This window comes from Macaca mulatta, chromosome 6, assembly GCF_049350105.2.
Source record: "Macaca mulatta isolate MMU2019108-1 chromosome 6, T2T-MMU8v2.0, whole genome shotgun sequence".
Classification (NCBI taxonomy): domain Eukaryota; kingdom Metazoa; phylum Chordata; class Mammalia; order Primates; family Cercopithecidae; genus Macaca; species Macaca mulatta.
Genome location: NC_133411.1, coordinates 21,158,711 through 21,183,524, shown reverse-complemented (window position 1 = coordinate 21,183,524; position 24,814 = coordinate 21,158,711). Strand labels below are relative to the sequence as shown.

At 34.9% G+C, this 24,814-nt stretch overlaps 1 protein-coding gene across 21 annotated transcripts in view; it reads left to right on the top strand.

Moving 5' to 3' along the window:
• Nucleotides 1-24,814, top strand: part of CDH18 (cadherin 18) — a 1,124,701-nt gene that overhangs the window by 740,239 nt on the left and 359,648 nt on the right. For 2 of the 21 annotated variants that reach the window (XM_078004397.1, XM_078004391.1), the window contains exon 3: nt 22,959-23,125. The exons of the other annotated variants lie outside the window; for them this stretch is intronic. The gene's annotated coding sequence lies outside the window, so the exon portion shown is untranslated. The remainder of the gene's footprint in view (nt 1-22,958; nt 23,126-24,814) is intronic. 21 annotated transcript variants of the gene reach the window in all.

Here is a 24,814-nt window from a genome sequence, read left to right as displayed (position 1 = left end):
CATTTATTCTTTCAAATAACTCATTTATTTACAGTCTTATTCAGAGTTCCCACAGAAAATGTGGCTTTATTTAAGGGCTTGAACGTAGATGGTTTATTTTGTAAAGAGAAATCATCCTAAGGAACTTGGGAGGGCCTTAGGAAGAATGACCTGGGACAGAAAGAAAGGTGAGTAAAAAGGTGTCTGTGCATCTGGTCGTTGTGGGCAATGGAGGTTTCATCCAGTGAGGAGCTAGGAGATTGTGGAAGAAATTCTTCAGACTTGTCTGTCCAGGGACCCAAAGAAGGGAGTATTTTCCATCAGTTAATATTTCCTCATTGGTCGTTGGTTGTGCGGTCCCTTGCACATCCACATTTGTGCATGTGTCAGAATCACTGAGCTGGTTCCCATAGGGTCACACATAAGAGTGACAAAAAACTCGTCATCTAGAAAATGAGATATTTGCTGGCCATTGAAAGAAAGATGCTGCTTGGGTTACATTTGAGCACAGCTGGTTGCCATACAGGAGCCAGAATAAAATTAGGCCTAGAGGATATGAGGTATGGCATAAAAGTTTTCCCAAGATCCAGGCCAAGATTTGCACGTGTGTGACCAGGATAATCACATGGGATAATCACACAGGATAATCTGTGATCAGAAGAGTCCTACAATTGAGGTTTAATGCTCTGTGCAGTCTTATGAATGCTATCTTTGAATCTGTATTTTATAAGTAAAGTCAGATGGGGTAATGGAGCCTGCACTGGGATTTGGATCATCTCTTCACACTGAGTGTCACCTCTCACAGACTCCCTATGTTGTTCTTGCCTGGGTTGGTGGCTGCCCAGTCTCTTTCCTCTGGTTACCTGATTATTAGGCTTTATGCCTCCCTTCTGCATCCTGGGGCCACTGCCACCTGCTGCCAGGGGCAATAACCAGATTACATTGGTAGGTGTAGAAGGGAGGATCATGTTCTATTATTGCACTTTCTCTTAGTGGGGGCTGAGCATGGGCACAAGAAAGTTCAGGGTCAAGCCCAATTAATGATGTCATGGGGAGGAGGATGAGGCAATGACTGTCCTCTCCCCTGTGTCAATGCCATAGGGAATTTGACAGGAGGCTTAGTGAGATCCTCAGAATACTCACAATCTAGGTATCAAGTACAGCTCAGTGTGGAAGAGATGGCCAGCATTTGGGATTCACTCATCTGTAGTGTGTTGGGTCGATAGGAAAGGGACGCTGACTTCCCCACTGTTTCAACCTTGTTTCCTAGTTTGTGTATCTGATATTTTGACATCATGGTCATTGTTGACTAGAAAGTCACGGCCCCTCCCAGGGTTAGCGTATTCTAGAGATAGCATAATACTCTCTGCCTTTTATACTTAAACTAACCAATCCCCCAACCCACATGCTTTATCCCGCTCTCACACTGGGTAACACCAGTTTCTCTTTCCCTACCTTAATTATCTCAGGGCCAGGCCTAAGACAACCAGGGACAACCCCTATTTCCTGGAGCCCACTGAACTTATTCAAACTAGTGAATCCGAAATCTACTTTGCCTGCTTACACTCTCATCCCATTTTTCCCCCATTAAAAAAAAACCACAGTACAATCTTTCCTACAGTTTTTCTTGCTTTTTCTCTGCCTGTGACCAACCAACCCTGGTGTTCTCTCATGTGGTCCTGCCAGGGATGGCCTGGCATACCCCCTTCTCTTGGCAACTATGCGTAATGAACTGTCTTTTCAGGGTCAGGTGTCTCCTCATCTGTTGATCTCACCATACCTGATTTAAAAGATAAAATCCCACTGGCTGCAGCCAGTTTCTGTTTTTATTTTGGACTAGGACCTGCGGTTAGTAGCAAATTCTTCATTCAGGAAACATGAGTATAGATAGACTTAAGTCTCTTGCTTAAAGTCACCTCTATTAAGTGACAGGACTCAGACTCTGTCTAACCCTGAGATCTTGTTGTGCTTCCACCATTTTGCCTGCAGTACTAAGGTATGTTCACCCAAGAAGTTAAATAACGTAAGCTATTCACCATTAGGTGAGAATCATCTAATTTCATAAATGACCTTCAGTAAAATGTCACATTACGATTTTACCTCTGGTGGGATAGTATATTACCTTGTTTTGGTGGCTTTGAATCGTATGTTTGTACTAACAGAAGACCACTGCTCAACTTCACATACATCTCAGCTTTTGAGGGATTGAATGAACAGGAACAGTTGATACAGTTTCCCTATTTTATGGACACAAAGGTGTGTTTTTGAGATAATAAAATATAGTGCAAAAGAATTGTGAGATACCCGACAGAACACTTTCCTTAGTGCTGCAAACATATATAAACATTTCAAACAGGCCGAGCGCGGTGGCTCACGCCTGTAATCCCAGCACTTTGGGAGGCCGAAGTGGACGGATCACAAGGTCAGGAGATTGAGACTATGCTGGCTAACACGGTGAAAACCAGTCTCTACTAAAAATACAAAAAAAAAATGAGCCGGGTACAGTGGCAGGCACCTATAGTCCCAGCTACTCAGGAGGCTGAGGCAGGAGAATGGCGTGAACCCGGGAGGCGTAGCTTGCAGTGAGCCGAGAGTGTGCCAGTGCACTCCAGCCTGGGAGACAGAGTGAGACTCTGTCTCAAAAAAACAAACAAACAAAGAAATTGATCATTAATTAGATTATTTTGAATGTTTCTGTAATGTATTTGTTTCATTTCAAATGTATAGTAACAATTTTACTCTCAACTTATTGGATTGATACCAGCATTTAAACAGTGACTGCTCTCTTTCACAGGCGTGTTCTTCATTGCTCTATTGGGCTACCCTGATATACATGTTTCTACTGACCTCAGGGGCTTCTCTTCATTTTCCACCTATAGCTAATTCATTGATGCTGTATTATCCAGCTTCAAAGATTCAAATATCATCTTCCTTCTGGTAATGCACCAATGTGTCTTTCCAGCCAGAACTCCTTCAAAACCCTTAGTTCTAAATGTGATTTCCGCTCACTCATCATTGTCAATATCTAGTCAAATAGCACAATTTTTGCATGTAGAATATTGAACTCTTCATGTTTCCTCCCACCCACTGTAAAGAAGCCCTTCGCTTTCAGAAATTTTCCACAACTTAATAATCGGAAGCACAATTTTCTCAGTTGTTCACCTCACAATTATTGGAGCCATCTTTGAATTAGATTTACGAATAAGCTCTCTTAGTGTGGCCTTTAGAATATATATAGAATCTTTCTCTTCTCACTATCTCAAGTCCAAGGTATCACTCTCTCTACTCTGTCAAGTGTTTCCACGCATTTCTGCCTTTGTCCCTCTGTATTCTCAACAAAAATCCAAAGATTTCCTGAGGAAAAGCAAATGATGTCACCTCCCTGCTTCAGATCCATCCCACACAAAACCAAAGCGAAGTTCACACTGGGATCCTTCTCTGTTTGCCCCTTTTACCTCTGGACTTTGTCTCCTTACACAGCCCCCTCTGGTTTCTCCAGCCCAGCCTCCTCCTCGCTCCTGGGTACACCACTTGGGGCTTTTGCCTATTCCTGTCCCCAGCCTTAATCTCCCTGTTCCCAGGTATACAAAAAAAAAAAACAAAAGCAAAAACAAAAACATCTGTACCTCTTACAGCACCTGAATTGATGCCAAAGGAAAAAATTAAAGTCCGATAGTTAATTTATATAAATATTCTCTCTGTGCAATGGGAGGCAATTAACTACTACTGAATTTGCAAGTTTATGCAGAAATGCATGAGACACTAAGACCTTCACTTGCTAAGAATCTAGATCCTCGATGGGAAGACTTAATGACGTTCTGTATACTTTGTTTCTTTTAAAAATGATGAAATGGTTTTCTTTACTATTTTAGTTATCTCATCTCATGCATTCATGAGATATAGAATAAAATCTTAGTCCTACATTCAGATGGAATGAACTTTTGGTTTGCATCAAGATTTACTAGATAACCTTAGAGGTATTTAGAGAGAGAATTATGAGTGAAAAAGAAAAACAAGTAATTTAGGAAACTTGTTTCCTAAAAACTCCCTAAAGAAGTTCCTTAAAAAAGTCTTCTTTTAAATTGTATGCTAAGTATATTAAAAAATGTTCAGAAGAATATTTTCAGTTATGTGTATTTAGGTTCATTTTTTTTTCAGTATCTCTTTCCACAAGAATCATGTTTAATGGCAATTATCTTTATTAAGAATCTAATTTACTTATAAATTACAGTGCACTGTTTAAGTAAGTTAAGTTTATATAACACTGATACTGAAAAATATTGGTCTAAGTCATTGAAAAAACTTTCAACTTAAAAATTCATGTATAGAGCCTTGAAGCATAAATATACTATGTACCTTAAAGTATATTATATATTTGAGGGACAAGTCAGACCAATATAAAAATTATATACACACACACACACACACACACACACACGCACACAAAGTAAATGATATGAATTAAAATGAAACTATCTGCAAATACATGAAAATTCCTGAAGAGTGCCATAATAGAAAAAAAAAAAAAAAGAGGAGGAGGAGAAGAAGAGAAAGAAGAAGACAGCAGCAATGAGAAAGAATAAGGGAAGACTATTTAGAAGTGATGGGTTTGAGATAAACTTGGAAGGATTTGGAGATGTAGAATGAAAATAAAATAAGGATAAAACATAGGCAAATATGTGATCATCCAAGTGATCACAGCTCATACTAGCACCATTGGATGCAATGGACAGAACAGAGCAAAGGGTCTGGTTGATGAATATTGAAAAATAAGGCTATTCACTGTCCAGTCATATTCTGAAGGTTCTCAAATCCAGGCAAAAATGAATTTAAATTGCCAATGGTTGGAATCACTTAAAATTATTCAATGGATGACAATAAACAGATTGCTATAGAGTTCCACTTAGGAGTAAAATGTGAGAAATGCCTAGTCGGATACATTTATTCTTAAGAATACTCTTACACACACACACACACACACACACACACACACACTCCCAAAGCAAACAAAGAAGACAGAAAGAAACTTTAGGAGGTGATGGATATGTTTATGGTGTGACAAAGGGTCAAACACTGTAAATAATTTGAAGAGGTTTATTCTCGACCAAACGTGAATGACCAATGGCCCAAGACACAGTCTCAGACCATCCTGAGAACATGTGCCCAAGGTGGTTAGGCTACAGTATGGTTTTATACATTTTAGGGAAACATGGACATTTATCAATACATTTAAGATGTATATTGGTTTGGTCCAGAAAGGCAGGACAGCTGGAAATGGGGGATTCCAGGTCCTAAGCAGATTTAAAGATTTTGATTGGCAATTGATTGAAAGAGTTATTATGTAAAGACCTGGAATCAATAGCAAGAAATGTCTGGGTTAAGATAATGAGTTGTGGAGACAGGTTTCATAGGCTTCAGAGCTCTTATCAGACCTAAAAAGTTGCTGGACCCAGTTAATTCTCTCCTGGATCAGGAAAAAGACCTGGAAAGGGAAGGGGATTCTCTACAGAGTGTAAATTTTCACCACAAGGACGGCTTTGCAGGGTTATTTCAAAATATGTCGTAGAAATATATTTGGGGGTAAAATGCTTAGATTTCTTTCAGGACCTGGTATTTGTCATCTGATGCTATACTAGGGTCAGCTGGAATTTGGTGTTTTATTGCTACAAAAAGTCTGTTTTGTCAGTCTTAAGATTTCTGTTTTAATATTAATGCTACCCAGCTGTGCCTGAATTCCAAAGGGAGGAGAGTATAATGAGGCATGTCCCACCCCCACTTCCCATCATGGCCTGAACTAGTTTTTCAGGTTAACTTTGGAATGCCCTTGGCCGAGGTGAGCATCCATCAGTCAGTTGTGAGGCTTAAAGTTTTATTTGTGGTTTACAATGGCATTGATTTTGGTGATTTTTTTTAGGTATATACTTATCTGTAAACTCATCAAATTGTAGACATTAAATACAAGCCTCTTTTTATAAATAATTAATATCTCAATAAAATAGTTGTTTTTTTCATTTTTCATGCTCAGTTTAAATTTAGCTGTGCACCTTATATTTTATCAGGCAACCCTAGCTGTATGGCCATTGTGCTTTAATAGGTCTAATATACTGTATACATTTTGAAGTAGCCTTAATAGAAAAAAGTAATATCTAACAAATGATTTTTTCCACACTTTGTGATATTGCAGTCATCTTTGGCTTTAATGTTTGCACTGTGTGTCTTTAATAATTTCATTTTGGAGTCAAACAAATGAGTTCTATTGCAAGAACATTTTCCAGTTTGGTAAGAATCATGGATTGATATAGTATAACTTAAAACAGGACCAATTAATTTCGAAATGTTCATCAAACTTTATCTTCACTTTCTCACAGTGTAGACTTTACTAATTGTATAAATCTACTTATTTCTGATAACCAGATATTCCTAATACAATACCCATGAGGAAAAAAGTTAAAACATAATTTCTGAGTTTGTTTATATGCTCCTGATCTGTAATGATATTGGTGCTATCTAGCCATCACTTGATTTATTATTTAATTTATCAAAAAGCCCCTAAAATAGTTTATGACAAACCTAAATATCCCTTTCCAGGTCTTTCGCCTGATCCAGGAGAGAATTAACTGGGTCTAGCAACTTTTTAGGTCTGATAAGAGCTCTGAAGCCTGTGAAATCTGTCTCCACAACTCATTATTTTAACCCAGACATTTCTTTCTATTGATTCCAGGTCTTTGCATAATAACTCTTTCAACCAATTGCCAATCAAAATCTTTAAATCTGCGTAGAACCTGGAAGCCCCTATTTCCAGTTGTCCTGCCTTTCTGGACCAAACCAATACATATCTTAAATGTATTGATAAATGTCCATGTTTCCCTAAAATGTACTTTGCTTTGAGTTAACATTATCATGTATCAGAAATGAGTAAGCTGGGAAAATTATGCAGTGATAATGTGAACTTGCTGCAGATTTTGAATTCTCACAAACAAGGAAATCAAATGACAGTATTATACTAACCTAAATATACCACTTAATATTAGATAGATTTTTGGGTATTTGTCTATTTATGATCTTTAAATAAATTGTCAAGATTGTAAAAATAATTTCCAACTTGAAATTGGTTTTCTTTAACAGAGAAGATAACATTTCTCATGTAGAATTTTTATTTCCCTAATCTAACTGAGGTATAAAATGTAACATTGAGTCTGAATTTCTTAAGTTTGCTTAAGAGGTATTTACGGGATTTTGGAAATTTCCTGATTCACAGATATTCTGTTGTTGATACTTTAGTTAAGCAATTTATATACTTATCATAAAGAAAATCATGATTCACAATGAAGTGTTACTCAAAAACCTGATCCCGAATGCTACTTCTCTAGTAGTCTGATTTATTTTTTTTCAACACTCTACCATGCAGACATATATATGTTTGTGTCTCAACTACTGTGCTATGTGTGTTAAAGGCGTTATTTGTTAAATGATTATAACATCCAATCTATGTCATCTATATATTATCATTTATACTGAAGAAGTAAAGATGCAGATAAGTCAACTTACTAACCTATGGTCTCATCTTTTATAAGTGGTAAATTGGCCTCACACACACACACAATCACCCTGTTTAAATTTTATGCTTTCCAGTTGTAATTAGTGGCAGAAATAGTTGCTTCAACTTTTTTGTTGTTGTTGTTTGGCATTTGTTTATTGTTTTAGAGACAGGGTCTCTCTCTGGTGCCCCGGCTGGAATGCAAAGTCATGGCTTACTGCAGCCTCTAAGTCCTGGGCTCAAGTCATCCCTCCACCTCAGCCTCGGTCCCAAGTGACTGCATTGCAGGCATGCGCCACCACACCTGGCTCATTTTCTTTTCAAGTTTTTGTGGAGATGGAGTCTCACTGTGTTGCCCTGGCTGGTCTCCAACTCCTGGCCTCAAGTGATTCTTCTGCCTTGGCCTCCCAAAATGTTGGGATTACAACCACGAGCGACCTTGCCCAACCTGCTTCAAGTTTCTAATTTGGAACTCTTGTACTACTTTTAGAAAGAAGGAAAAATCGACTTGGTGAGCGTATTCATTTGCTAGGGCTGCCATAACAAATATCAAAGAGTGGGTGGACAAAACAACAGAAATTTATTTTCTCACAGTGCTTGAAGCTGGAAGTCCAAGATCAAGGTCCTGATGAAGTTTTCTCCAGAAGTTTCTCTGTTTGGCTTTTTTTTTTTTTTTTCTGCCTGTTTACATAGAAAAACGAATTCCTTCTTTTTATAACACTCATCAGATTGAAGTAGGGTTCATGCTAGCAGCCTCATTTTAACTTGATAGCCTCTTTGAAAGCTTTATTTTTAAACCCATTCACATTTGGAGGTACTGGAGATTGAGACTTCAACATATAACAGTGATACTTTAAAAATCTTTTTATCCATTACCCCAACATTGAAGCCAGAGTAATTCAAGGATATCTAATGTTGGAAAGATGTGCAATCCATCATCATTAGAAATTAGAATGCAAATTTGTACATGAGCCCAGTCTTTTATGTTTTCTTGATGGAATATTGCTCATGATTTTTCATCAAAATAGGTAGGGTACACTGTCATCTCGGGTGCATAAAATTTTAGGGCAGTACATCATAAACATTAGTACCGTAATCAACTGTAGAACTTGGAAAACCACAGACACCTAGCCCTATCTTCAGAATTTTAATAGGTCTTGAATTGAGCCTGGGAATTTGCATTTCCAGTCAGCTCTCAGCTGAAGCTGATGCTGCTTGCCAAAATGTAAGCAGCACAGTTCCAAAGCATGCAGGCGGACTCAAGTTACTTTTTATTGCTCTTTCTTCTGAGAAATGTGATGATTTCACTTAGCGTGTTTATTGAAACAAAGTAGACGCTCTAGATAATTATTAGGAAAAGTCTTTTGCTGTGAGCATTCCTTTGGCTTTAACTAAGCACATGAAATTTCTCTCAATAGAGAAAATAATAACTGCCTTTTCTGCCATTTACTTCTAAATCCTTCCCTTTTTCTAAAAACCACCTTGAAAATATCTTAAATGAGTTATCAGTTTGAAAAAGGTAAGGTTTTTTTCCCTTTGTTTCAAGTCTGACTTTCCAAATATAGTAACTTCTTAATCTACATAATAGTTGATAAGCTCTTATTTGTTTTAGTGGCATTAAATCAACATGCAATTTTATCTGTTGTAGCTAAAAAGGGTAATAATTATTAAACCATTACTACTGGAAAACATATTGCATTTTGAGGATCAAGCACAGCTGGGAGCTTCTCACCACCTCAAGCACCAGCTGCTCCATTTTCTGTCATTTGTTCAGAATTATTTACACACATGGTTGAATGAGCGGAGGGGTGGGGAGGTGCCAAACAGTCTTTTTATTCCAAATTTGTTGATTTTTTATAGATAATAAAAATGTATTGCTTAAAACAATGAAAAAATTTAAAAATAAAATGTACGCAGAGAAAAGGCTCCTTCCTATCCAATGCACTCTCCCTGATTTTCATCCACCCCCAAATCGAAGCTACTGTAAATTTATCATATATTCTTTTGAAAATGGTTATGCATAAAGAAGGAAATATAAATGGCTATTGTATCTCATTTTAAAAATAATAGCCCACTAGATGGGCCTTGCAGGCTTTCCCAGCTCTGAAAGTCTGTGAATCATTGGCACCCGAAAGGTGATTCATTTTAAATCATTTTCTTATAAACACATAGGAAACAGAAGAGCAGAGGAACAAGATGAAAGAGAGAGATGAAATAAAGTTCGGGGCTCAATGCAGAGATGCAATGAATGGTACCTTCAGTGCTGGGACACACCTAGTCAATATTGGTTATTACTTAGCCATTAAAAAGAATGAAATCTTGTCATTTGCAACAGCATGAGTGGAACTGGAGGACATTATGCTAGTTGTAATAGCCAGGCATAGACAGACAAATATCTCATGTTCTCATTTATTTAGGGAACCAAAAATAAATAAATAAATAAATAAACAAACAAAAACAAAACTGAACTCATGGAAATAAGGAGTAGCATGATGGTTAACAGAGGCTGGAAAGGATAGTGGGGAGAGGGGGATAAAGGTAGAGTGGTTAATGGATACAAAAATACAGTTAGAATGAATACGATCTAGTATTAAGTAGCGTATTAGGGTGCTAAACATTTAAAAAGTTAAAATAAATAAATAAAAATAGTAGCCCACTATATACACTCTGATGAAACTTGTTATCTTTAAACAATGTCTTGGAGCTCTTTCCATATTCATAAGAAGCTGTCTAGTATCCTATTATATGGACCCACTGTAATCCTTTCTACTAGTCATCTGTAAATGTTAACAGGTGAACTTTTATGGTAGCATGACATTTCCATTTAACATAGTGCTAAGTATTACATAAATAATTACATATGTCATTTTCCATGAATATAATTAAATATTATAAAAATAGTTCTTCAGGAGACATGAAAAGAACATGCTGACTACCTTTTATTCTTGTTTTCTACTGAAATTATATACTTTAGCAATCTGTAGATCAGATTCCTAGAAGTAGAATTTTTTAGTCATCAAATATAAAGTTCATAATTTTGATAGAAATAGACAGATTTCCCTCCAAGTGATTGGCCTGTTTTGCAGAACTATAAGCCCCAGGTAAGATCCAATCACAGTCTTGCCAAATCGGGTATCAGACCTTTAGATGTTTTATAATATGTTGAGTGAGAAATGGAATGCCAAAATTACCCTAACGTCCATGTCTCATGAGTAAGGTTGATGGTGCTCATAATATGTTTAAAAGCCCTTCCAAAATTATCCTAATGTCCATGTCTCATGAGCAAAGTTGATGGTATTTGTAATATGTTTAAAAGCCCTGCCTGTCTTCTTCTCTGTGAGTTGCTGGGTGGTCACTGCCGGATTTTGTAGGATGGTATTATGAAGCACTTTGCCTACTTTGCTTATGAAATTTGTGCCACGTAGACATTTTCCGTTTTTATGAAGTGGTTTTAACAGTCTTCTCTTTTATGATTTCATAGGCTAAAAAAGGATATCTCCCACGTTCCACCCTCATATATTTATAGTTGTCCAGATCAGTTGGTTTACACAATGTAAGCGTTTTCTGTCTTGTCAGAGAGAGACTGCTTTCAGTGAAGCTGCTGTGTTTCTGTTCTTGTGGGTGCAATCTTGCCTCCTCTGGTGAACGACACTAGGTCCAGAAAGGTTTGCAGCCAAACTTATATCTCCTCCACTCACCTCATTTCCAACTGCACGCAAGGATTCAGACCTGAGCATGTACTCTCACCTTTAGAAAGTGTATTTTTGCTGTGATTTACTCCTAATAACTTCAGTTGCTTCTGAAGTCTCTTTCAGTGCTTTCTTGCCCTCGTTTCATTCCATGTGGCACAATAAAATCTACTGTAGTTCATTTCCGTAGCTTTTGGAAGCCCTTACGTGTAACTTAGATTGTAAGAATAAGTCTCATTATGGACTGAGTGTTTGTGTTTTCCACAAATGTATATGCTGAAGGCCGAACCCCCAGTGTGGCTATACTTGGAACGGGGCCTCTAAGCAAGTAATTATGGTTAAATGAGGTCATAAGGTCAGTCTGCTCTAACAGAATTGGTGTCCTTATTAGAGATACAGCAGAGAGCTTCCTTTCTCTCTGCCCAAGAGCATACATTGAGGAAAGGCCACATGGGGCATAGGGAACAAGTGGCCATCTGCAAACAAGGAAAAGAGAACTTATCAGAAACCAAGTCAGCCAGAACCTTGATACAGGACTTTTAGTCTCCAGAACAGTGAGAAAATATATTTCTGTTATTTAAGCCATGTACTCTATGGTGTTTTGTTATGGCATCCCCGAAAGACTAATACACATGCCTCTCAGTTTTATTGGGGGATGCATTGCAAGTATTTCTTTTTTTTATTCTTTATTTTTCACAATCTTGTTGTACTCATTGCTTTTTAGTAAAATTCAATGGGATATGGAATTAATGCTGATGTACACATCCAATTTCATACCAGATGTTTCTGGGATAATTCCATTTATAAGTGCAGTTTTCAATAGTCCTGAAGGCCACTGGTTGCTCTGGATTATACAGGAAGAATACATGTGTTCTGTTTGGCCAAATGGATTCCTAGAAACCAGTATTCAAATTCTCACTTTTAAAAATCACTTATTGGAGGAAGAGTAGGTAGAGTATGGGTTTTCATAAAAGCGAACAGGGCAACTCAGTAAGTTTTTCAGTGAGAAAATAAAAAGGGAATATTTGTAACCTCCCTAATTTATCACCAAAACAGTGGCATCATGGTATGTCATGGCTTTTACTATCTATGATGAATATATAAAGGTTGAATTCTAAGACAGATAATAAAAAGTAGAGAATATTTGGTAAGAGTTTCAATAAAGCTATCCAGTGGGTGTGAAACAGAAGGACTTTAGAAACCTCATTACTTTCTATTTGGATGTATGTGCACACATATAATTTCTCAAGGCCCAGACCTACAAGCAAATGCTTCACAAATGTCTGAGTGCCCTCCCCAAAAGTAAACAATGAGAATGGTTACTGTTTTACTGATGATGCTAATAATAATATTATTACTAAGTACACTTCAGGGACTGATGCAAGATAGGCTCTTGGAGATATCTCATATAACAATTTAGTTATTCATACTGAGCAGTTGTCATTATGCTCTTTTCCAGCATGAGAACCCAAGAGTCTAGCAGAAGTTTTGACTTGCTTAGGTAACACCAGTCAACTAATAATGAGTGGTGAACCAAAACTAAAACTGAAATCAGCTTGACCCCAAAGCCCTTACTACCTGGTTAATCTACCACCTGGTCAATCTAGATAGTCTCTCCAGGAAGGACAAATTGTGTAATGAAGAATTTTTCTATTTTGGTAATTTATGAGGTTGACATGATACGGGTGACATATTGCAAATAATCCATTTTATTCCTATTTGACCTTTTCTGAGATGCATTTAATTATCTACGTATACAAAACAATGCTATTAGAAATACATTCTATACATACATTCCCTTTGTTTCTTGTGTAACATAGAAAACTCTATTTTATCAGCTAATGAACTAAAAGGCTGACTTTCTCTGGAGTTTAAACACAGAGATTTTAAGTTAATCTTTTGAACCAAAAGAGATTATTGTCTACTTGACACTGTATATGTTTTCCAAGGGGAATATATATCTATTCACACATATATATTCTTCAGGAAGATATTGAATATTAAATTATTTTGCATTCTACAATATGTGGTATGGGGTAGTAAAAAAAATAGGTATATAAGAGGCATAAAATGCATTTATAATTGTGACAAAAGCAATTAGAAAATATTAATATAACATGACTCAGTATAAATAATGATCAATTTAGCTTTCTTCTTTCATTTATTCTGCTTGTTGATATAACTGTTATTTATTTTATTTATTTATCTCCAGGACTATATATGTACATTCATTTGGAAGGTAGAAGGGAAGAAGGGAAGTTTCGGGTTTTTGGTTTTTTTGGTTTATCTTTTTATACCCAATTTTATTGTTATTTATTTATTTATTTATTTTATTGCATAAACTGGTAAAATTTTTATAATAAGAGCAAATAATAGAAACATAATGATAAACATTTTAAGAACAAAAATATAGACCTAGAGAATATGCTTTTAATTCTCTGGAAAAGCGGATATAAAAGCCTTATAAATATTCCCGACAAAGTTATATCAGCTGAAAAGCCTTTATTTTTATAGGACCACAGTGCAGCAGTTATATTAACAACATGGCAAATTCCACATATAAATGGATCTTCAAATTATCTAATGATACTCTCGAGGACATTATACTGTTTTGTTGTTTTTATGAATCTTATTATTATTTTTCACTAATATTCAACAAAGTTATACCTTAATACCCAATAAAAATTCATTGGAATATCCACTAGGACCTTTTTGCAACCAGGAGATATATTCAGTCTTTTGAATGACTATATTATGCAAATATGTTGCCTTATTTGTTCCCTAATTGTTAGAAGTTGTAAAGTAGCATAAATGGGGTGATGTAAGAACTGGATATATGTACAGCCAATTGCAAATAAAATCTCAATGAGTTTTCAGATAGTAAATGTAAAAACCTGTTACTTTTTTAAGCCGTCTCAGAAAATTAGATAGTTAATGTGTGTCATTCTATCAATATCTCAAAATTTAGTAACACTTTAAAAAAATTAAGGTCACTTTTCCTTTTATAGGTCTGGGAGAGTGATAGCAAAATAGATGACTAAGGTCCTCTACAGTCTCCCTACTTTCTTTCCGTTTGCCACAAATCAATTTATCAAAATACAATTTCTTAGTCGTATAAAAAACTTCACTATACGGAGGTTGTTCCTAGAGTTTATCTTAGTTTGCAAGGACAGGAGAATCAGACTTATTTAAACTGTAAGCTTCTTATCTTATTGAGGGTATTAGAAGACATTTGAATATGCATGACTTTGATTTTTCTAAGCTGGTGGAAAGATAATGATAATGTAGTAGAAATAAAAATCATGTCTACCCTAAACATTATTTGTAGTTGATTATAATCATGCATACATTTACTTTATAATTTTAAGATTGTATACTAGTTATAATAAAAGATATTACATTTCATGCCTAATTTTTATCTTTAAATTTTATGAATGGGACAAAAAATACCATGTAATAAAAATAAATATGAGTCAAATGTTGAAATGGTATACCTATATAACAAAAACGATATTACATACATTTTAAGGGCTTATTATTAATCAGTAAGATTTATCAGTCTTTTATCTTCTTTCACTTCATGTAATTCTATCTATGACTTAAATACTATTATCATATTCATTCAGCTCTCAGGGAATTGAAATTTTTTGATATTAACTTATGTCTCAAAGACCATGACACAAGGTTACAAAAGCATGATAATTCAAATCCATGTCAATTTAAATCCTGTGTTAGAAAATGATGCTGGACTAAAACAGAGCTGTACTCAAAATTCATCTCAGACAAATGACTTCAATGATATATCTTTTTTTTTTTTTTTTTTTTTTGAGACGGAGTCTCGCTCTGTCGCCCAGGCTGGAGTGCAGTGGCGCGATCTCGGCTCACTGCAAGCTCCGCCTCCCGGGTTCACGCCATTCTGCCTCAGCCTCCCGAGTAGCTGGGACTACAGGCGCCCACAACTGCGCCCGGCTAATTTTTTGTATTTTTGGTAGAGACGGGGTTTCACCGTGGTCTCGATCTCCTGACCTTGTGATCCGCCCGCCTCGGCCTCCCAAAGTGCTGGGATTACAGGCGTGAGCCACCGCGCCCGGCGACTTCAATGATATATCTTAGTATTTTCAACTAGAAAATAGTCATAAAACAACTTACTTTAATAAGATAATGATTTTAAGCATCTAGTGGAGTATATGCAATATAGAGGACCTGTATGTGTCCATGTATATAGATATATACACATATATATATATACACACACACATATATATATTTGAAATGCTAATTTGTATACTTCATTCTGTACATAAATATTAACATACATTCAACACAAAGTGTACATTTATGGTATCTGGGTATTGTATGAATAAATATATTGATTTAATTGGTGGTTCAATCCTTTCCACCTTAAAACGCATTGTTCTCTAGGCTTCTATGCTACCCCATCTTTCTCAACCCACTTCACTGCACATTTCTTCTTTTTATTTATAGGTTCCTGATCCTCTACTATTAACTCTAGATATTTAATGCCCAGAATTGTGCCCTATGCCCTATACTCTTCTCTACGTTAATCATATACTCCATGAATTTAACTTTGCAAGGAATCCTGCTGACTCTCATGCTAATACCTTTAGTCCTGACCTTTCCACTGAGCTGAGACTAGCTTAATTGGCTGCAAACTCCACATTTCCTTTCAAATCCCTTATGAATAGCAAACATTTACTAAATTTGAAAACACAACTATTTATTTGTAAATAATAGATTGATTTGTTACTCCCTACCTTTTCTGATTCTTTTGAGTTGTATTCTTCTTTTAATTCATCTATCATAAAGTTTAACACATAGCCTTAGTTTTTATATAGGCTATATTATATACATACATATATAATATATGTGTATGTATATAATATAGCCTATATAAAATGTATATATACACACATTGTATGCATTTAGGTATATTATATATAAAATATATACATACCTATCATCTCTATATATAGCATTTTATATGATACATATGTATAGCATTTTATATGCTATCATCTTTATCTTCACTACCATCATTTCTCACCTGCACTTCTGCAGTAGTTCTCAAACCAGTCCTACATTACTTCTTTTAATCTTCTCGGTGCCCTATATTGCATTCTCCCCATGGAAGCTAGAATGACTTTTAAAATCATTTTATGTGATACACTCCTCAAAACACTGTAGTGTCTTCCTGTTTCAATTAGCATAAAATCCAATATCTTGAGTTATATTAACAATATGGTAGAATAGAAAGCCCCAGGCTCTTCTTCCTTCTCATGGAGACATTATTTCAACAATACACGGACCACTTCTGTTTCGGATAATTTAGAAACTGGTTAAGAAGCTCCTCCTCCGTATCAGGTGAGTGTGAAACAAGCTGAATCGAAGCTGATAGGAAAGTGTGTCACCCTCTCATCATAATACCTCACCCTGGTAAAGCATCATGTGATCAGAAGGAAACTTTAACCTCCTGATTTCACACCAGTTAAGGAAGGAGAGATACTGGAGCATGTGTCCAACATTCTAGTTTTTCATGGAAGCTACTGAGAGACTGATTTTTGTCTCACTTGTCTCAGAGCGCTGATAGAACTGGATGTACTCTTCATGCCTAATGCACCTGAGGAAAAAAACAAAAAATAGCCAGACAGTTTCCTGCCTGCTCCGGAAGACTTGTGCCACAGAACACAGAGTCTGATACAGCTCAGTGGCCTCTCCCTCAAGGGACAAAAAGAGTGAAGAGTATGTCAAATATTCTGGTCTTACCAAGGGGCTGCCTGAGGACCTGCCTTTTGTATAGCCCCATGAAAACACTGATGGGCCCACCATAATCTAGATGCATGGGAACCACTGAGAGCAAAAGAGAGTCAAGCATTGTGCAGCTTCTTCAGCAGATGTGTGGTACACCATACAGAGGTCAGAAAGAGCAAGAAATTATGAGATCTCAAAAAAGGGGAAATCAGAAGATTCCTCTAATTCGGAATATACACACATAAGTCAAAAGAAGACATGTCCACAGAGAAAGTTTGAGTGATCTGAAGAATCTCAGTTTAGTTGGAGAAAGTCTTTCTCTGTTGGAAACCATTTTGTAAAGACTGGAAGAGGTGGCTGACTTTCACATACGTAGACACCAACACAAAGTTAAAAGGAAAATGAACAAACAGGAAAACAGGACTCAATCAAAAGAGACATGTAAATCTCTAGATACTGACCCTAAATATGGAAGTATATGAAATATATAACAAAGAATTCAACATAACCATCTTAAAAATGCTTAAAGAAGCTCAGGAAAACAATGCATAAACAAAATGAGAATATCAACAAAGAGATTAAATATATAAAAAGAACCAAGAATTTGGGATCTGAATAATACAACTAAACTGAAAATATTAGTACAAACGTTCTATAGCAGATCTGAACAAGAATGAAGAATCAGATAACTTAAAGACAGGCCATTTGAAATTATTCCGTCTATGGAGGAAAAGAAAAGAGAAAAAACACTGAAGGAAAAAAATATGGAACAACATCAAGTAGATCAGTATGCACATTCTAAGATTCCAATAAAAAGAATAAGTTGAGAAAATATCAATGAGTTTACTTAAAGAAATGATGGCAGAAAACTTCCAAAATATTGGAAAATAAATAGATATAATAGATGCAAGTAGCCCAGTGAATTTGAAATAGCTTAAACACAATACTTGCTAAGATACATTATAATTAAACTGCTAAAAGTCAAAGACAAGAGATTTTGGAAAGAAACAAAGAAAAGTGACTCATCACATGAAAGAGAACTTCCACAAGACTATGAACAGATTTCTCAGCAGAAACCATGAAGGCCAGAAGGGGCAGGATAATATATTCAAAGTGCTAAAGATAAAAGAAAAAGAAAAAAAAAAACTTGCTGACAAAAAATATTATATCCAGCAAATCTGACCTTTCAAAGTGAAGAGATGAAGACTTTCATAGACTAAATACTGAGGGAGTTCATTACCACAAGACCTGCCTTACAAAAGATGCCAAAAGGAGTCCTTGATTTGAAGTGAAAGCATGCTAAACAGCAATTTGAAAATATATGAAAGTACAGCTACCCCTCAGTATATATGGAAGTTCAGTTTCAGGACCCCATGTTTATACCAAAATCTGTATGTAATCAAGTCCAGCAGCTGGTCATGTGGAGCCCACATACATGAAAAGATGGCCCTCCCTATATATAGGTTTCACATCTCCTCAATACTTTATTTTAGCTCCACATTGGGCTGAAAAAAAGTCCACTAATAAATAGAACTTTATAGTTAAAAATCTATGCTGTTCAAGGATCAACTGTATTAAGCTTGATAGTAAAGGTAAATATATAGGCAAAAGCAGAATGCTGGAATGATGTAACAGTGGTGTATAAATCACTTTAAGTTCTGGTATGAAAGTAAATGACAAAAGTATAAAAATAACAAATATATTAATGGGCATACAACATAAAAATGTATTTGTGACATCGTTAACATAAGGCATGTTTGTGTGGGAGAAGTAAAAGTGTAGAGTTTTTGTATTCAATTGAATATAAGTTGTTATCAGCTTAAAATAGATTATTATAACTATAAGAAGGTTTCTGTAAGTCCCATTGTATGCACAAAAAATAATACTGTGTTAGATACATAAATTAAAAGGAGAAAAAATCAAAGGATGCCACTAAAAGAAATTTAAAAAACACAAAGCAAGATAGCAAGAGAGGAAAACAGGGATAAAAATAGCTACAAGATAGATAGAAAACAATAACAAAATGGCTATAGCAAATTCTTCCCTCTCAATCATTACTTTAAATATAAATGGATTAAATTTTCCAATCAAAAAATAGTGGCTGAATGAATAAAAACAAGCTCACATTATATGCTTTCTACAATAGACTCACTTTAGATTTCTGGACACATAGCAGTTGAGAGAGAAAGGATAATACATATAATATACATATATTAATATATGTATTCCATGCAAATGTTAACCATAAGAGAGCAAGGGAAAGCTATACTTACATCATACAAAATATTATTTGAGTTAAAAACTGTAGGAAGAGACAAATAAGGACATTATATAATTATAAATGTATTAACTCTGCAGAGAAAAACAATTATAAATATATATGCATCCAACATCAGAGCACCTAGATATAGAAAACAAATATTGACAGAATTGAATAGAGAATAACCCAATAATAGTAGAACTTTTCAATACTAAACTTTTGATAATGTGTAGAACATGCAGAGAGAAAGTCACTAAAGAAACAGAGAACTTGAACAACACTATGAACCAACTAGCTTTAAAAGACATATACGCAACATTACACCCAACTACATCAAAACACACATTCTTCTCTAGTAGAAATGAACCATTTTCTAGGAAAAATCACATTTTGGGCCACAAAACAAGTTTTACAGTTTCAAGAAGTATAAAGTGATAGCTGGTGTATTTTCCAACTACATGGATGTTAGGTAGAAATAAATAGCAAAATAAAAACAGAACATTTGTAAATATGTAGAAATTACACTGCACATTCTCTAATAACCAAAAGGTCAAAGAAAAAAATCAAGAGAAATTAGGAAATATCTTGGGGCCAACCAAAAAGGAAACAGAATCTACCAAAGTATACGTGATACAGCAAAAGCAGTTCTAAAAGAGAAGTTTATACTAGTAAAAGCATAAATTTTAAAAATACATATCTTAACCTATTTTTATACCTCAAGAAATTGAATAAAGAACAAACTAAGCTAAAAATCAGCAGTAGTGGAAAAAAGAAATAATAAAGTTAAATTTGAAGTAAGTGTAATAAAGAACAGGAAAAAAGAATTTTCTTATTCTTTAAAGATAAACAAATAGACACACCTTTAATTAGGCTAAGAAAAAAAAGAGAGAGGATCAACTAAACAAAATCAGATATGAAAGAGGAATATTACAACTGATGTCACAGAAATAATAAATGATTATAAGAGGCTACTATCAACATTTATACATGTATGCCAACAAATTGGATAATCTAGAATAAATGAATACATATCTAGAATCATACAACCTACTAAGACTGAATTCCCAAGAAATAAACAATCTGAACAAACCTACAACTGGTAAGAAAATGAAATCTGTAATCAAAAACCTCAGAACAACAACAAATAATGGTCAGGATCTGATGGCTTCCCTGGTGAACTTTAGTTCTTCCAATATTTAAAGAAGAATTAATGCCAATTCTTCTCAAATTCTTCCAAAAAGATGAAAAGAAAGGAACACTTTTAAACTAATTGCATTGAAACCACCATCTCTGATATGAAAGCAACTAACAAGGATGCTAAAATAAAAGAAAACTACAGTCCAGTATTTCCAATGGACATAAATGCAAAAACACTCAACAAAATACTAGCAAGCTAAATTCAGCAGCATATTAAGAGATACTTCGTTACCAAGTGGGACTTATTTCTTTGCACACAATAATTGTTCAATATGTAAAAATAAATCAATGTAATATACCACAGTAACAGATTGACAAACAACAGCAGCAACAACAGCAACACATGCCTATCTCAAAGATGCAGAAAGGCAGTTGAAAAGTTTATTATAAAAACACTTAAGAAACTATAAATAGAAGGAAATTACCTCAACATCAAAAAAGGCATGTATTGAAAACCTACAATTAACACATAGTCAATGGTGAAAAACTGAAATTATATTTTCTTACAATCAGGATCTAGGCAAGGATACCTACTATCACCACTTCTATTTGATATAGCACTTGAAGTTCTAGTCAGAGCAATTAGGCAAGGAAAGTAAATCAAATAAATCCATATTGGAAAGGAAGAAGTAAAATTATCTGTATTCACAGATGGCATGATCTTATATGTAGATAAACCTCAAGATTCCACATGGAAATGTTAGAACGAATAAATTCAGAAAAGTTGCAGGGTACAAAATAAACATTCAAAAATCAGTTGTGTTACTATGGACTGAATAATGAGTAATCAAACAAGGAAATTAAGAAAAGAATACCATTTATGATCAAAAGCATCAAAAAAGATAACACACTTAGAAATAAATTTAACCAATGTACAAAAGACTTGTAAACTAAAAACTCCAAAACATCGCTGAAGTAATGAAAACACAAATAAATGGAAAGGCATCTCAGGTTCATGGAATGAAAGACTTAATATTGTTAAACTGTTGATACTGTCCAAAGCTATCTGTGATTTCGATGAACCTCTATCAAAATCCCAGTGACTTTTTTTTCCTTTTTTTTTTTTTACATAAATAAGACAAAATCTTGAGAAAAAACAAAGCTGAAGGCTTCACACTTCCTTCAAAACGTATTAGAAACCTACAATAATCAAAACACTGTAACACTGACGTATGAATAGACATACAAACCAGTAAAGGAGAGCAAAGAGCCCTGAAGTAAAGCCATACATGTAGGAGCTGACAAGAATGCCAAGAATATACCTCTATATGCCAAGGAAAATAGATGGTATATCTCTTCAACAAGTTATGTTGAGAAAACTGGATTTCCACATGCAAAAGAATGAAATTGGATTGTTGTTTTGCACTATTCATACAAACAAACTCACATGGATTAAAGGTTGAAACATAAAACATGAAAGTGTGCTACTTCCAGAAGAAAGCATAGAGGAAAAGCTTTATAACATTGCTCTTTGCAATAATTCTTTGGATATGAATGCACAGGCAACAAAAGTAAAAATAGACAAGTGGGACTACATCATACTAAGAAGCTTCTGCACAGCAGAGGAAACAATCAACAGAGTGAAAAGACAACCTACAGAATGGAAGAAAATATTTGCAAACCATATACCTGTTAAAGAGTTAATATCTAAAACATGTAAGGAATTTCTACAACTGGAACACAAAAAATAAAATTATACATATATATATAATTTATAAAACTATACATATACACACACACACACACACACACACACACACACACACTTTTTTTTTTTTTTTTTTTTTTTTTGAGACAGAGTTTTGTTCTTGTTGCCCAGGCTGGAATGCAATGGCACAATCTGGGTTCACTGCAACCTCCACTTCCCAGATTCAAGTGATTCTCCTGCCTCAGCCTCCTGAGTAGCTGGCATTACAGGCACGTGCCACCACACCCAACTAATTTTTTTGTATTTTTAGTAGACACGGGGTTTCGCCATATTGGCCAGGCTGGTCTCGAATGCCTGACCTCAGGTGATCCACCTACCTCAGCCTCCCAAAGTGCTGGGATTACAGGCGTGAGCCACCGTGCCTGGCCAATATTTTTATTTGAGTATAAATTTGAATTGTAGAAATAAAAATGGGGGAAAATACTCGAGTAGACATTTCTCCAACAAACACATAATAAAAATGACCAAAAGGTATATTACATGCTCAACACCACTAATCATCAAGGCAATGCAGGTAAAAACACAATGATATATAATTTCATACCTGTCGAAATAGTCATTATATATTTAAAAAACAAAACAAAAAAAAGAAAGAAACCCAGGAAATAGCAATTGTTGGCAAAGATATGGACAAACTGGCACCCTTGTGCATTCTTGATGGGAATGTTAAATGGTGCAGCTCCAATGTAAACATTATGAATTTCCCTTTAAAAATTAAAAATAGAACTACTATATGATCCAACAATCTTATTTTTATTTATTCAAAAGAAATTAAATCAAGATTTTAAAGAGGTATCCATACTCTCATGTTCATTGCAGCATTGTTCACAGTAAGCAAAAGAGAGGTGGAAACAGCCTAAGTGTCCACGGACAGACGAATAGTAAAGGAATTTTGTTATGTACACACAATGGAATATTATTCAGCCTTACAAAAGAAGAAAATCCTATCCTGTATTATAATATGGATTAAACTTCAAGTCTTCAGGGTAAGTGAAATAAGCTAGTCACAGAATGACAAATACTACATGTTTCCACTTCTATGAGATATCAGATGTAATCAAACCCACTGAAGCTGAAAGTGAAATAGTGATTGCCAGTGGTTGTGGGACGGAGAAATGGGGAGTTGTTACTTAGTGGGGGAAAAGTTTCCATCATGCAAAATAAAATGCTTCTAGAGATCTGCTGTACAACCTTGCACTTATACCGAACAATACTATAGTTTCTACTTAAAATTTTAAGTAGGTAGATTGCATGGTATGCATCTTGTACAACAAAAAATTAAAATAAAACCCAATGTCCTCAAAGGCTTTTGGTGTTCTGAATCCTGCCTGTCTCTGATGCTATCTCTCATCATTTACCACTGCCAGCTCCACTGTTTTTGAGCACAGCTGGGTTTTATTTTCTTGCTCATGATAAGCTCATCTTGAAATAAGGGATCTTTTTCAATAGTTGTTTTCCCTGTCTGGAAATATTTTACTTCACATCTTCATGTTTGGCTTCTCTATGATTCATGCCTTTTCAAATATCAGGCCTTTTAGAGATTCCTTCTCTCTGACCACTCATTTTGAAATGTTCTAAATTCACTTATCTTTGAAACACAAATGTCTTATTTGTGTTTTATTTATTTTATTTTGTCTTCTTTTCTGCCATCACACATGCTGTTGCTTAAAAATATTGTTCTATTTATTTGTTTACATTTTTATGAATTCTCACATAACAGCAAGGACATCCTTTGTATAATTAATCAGTAATGTCTAGCATTAGTGACTAGTCTATAATGGATGCTCAATAAATCTTTGCTGAAAAATGAAAGAAGTATTGATTACATGGGTTTAATAATATTTGATCCAGTACTTTGGGATGCCAAGAAAGGAGGTTTGTACGAGACCAGCCTAAGGAGATGCCATTTCTACAAAAAATTAAAAGTTAACTGAGCATGGTGGTGCATGACTGAAGTCCCAGCTACTCAGGAGACTGAAGTGGAAGGATTGTTTGGGCCTGGGAGATTGAGGCTAAAGTCAGCTATAACTGTGCCATGGCACTCCAGCCTGGATGACTCTACCTCAAAATAATAATAATAATTATTATTATTATTATAGAAAATCAAAATCCTTAAGTAAAAACTTTGAAACTCACATAAAATGGTGTCCTCTTCTTAAAATTGAACACTTTCAAGTGTGCAGGAATACTACTTCTCATCTCAAATATTTTTGTGTGTGACTAGCATATATCTTATTTTATCATCTTCCAGTTACCATACAGTGAAGATAAAATGATATATAATATAAAAAGAACTTTCACATTTTAATAAAGTATGCAAATTTAACAGCAATGTGGAATTTTTGTTTTATATATATATTTCTGTTTTCAGTTTAGAGTTATATTATGGGTTGCCTTCATTTGACTTTTCTCTTGGAATCCTGAAAGACCATAGTACAGTAATTTGCACGTAACAGAATATGATAAAGAACGCTTATTGAAAACATAACAGAGAGACAGCAAATTTGCCTGCAATATTGGATTTGCAATAGTTTGGTTTATGTCGGCATTATTGGATGTTATTAAAAATCATCAAGCCATATTAAAATTTAATTTTTATTGAAAGCCTCAATTACAGTTTAGTTCACTTAGGCTCTTATTTTTAACTGTTTGTTTATTAGATTAAGTTTATGTAT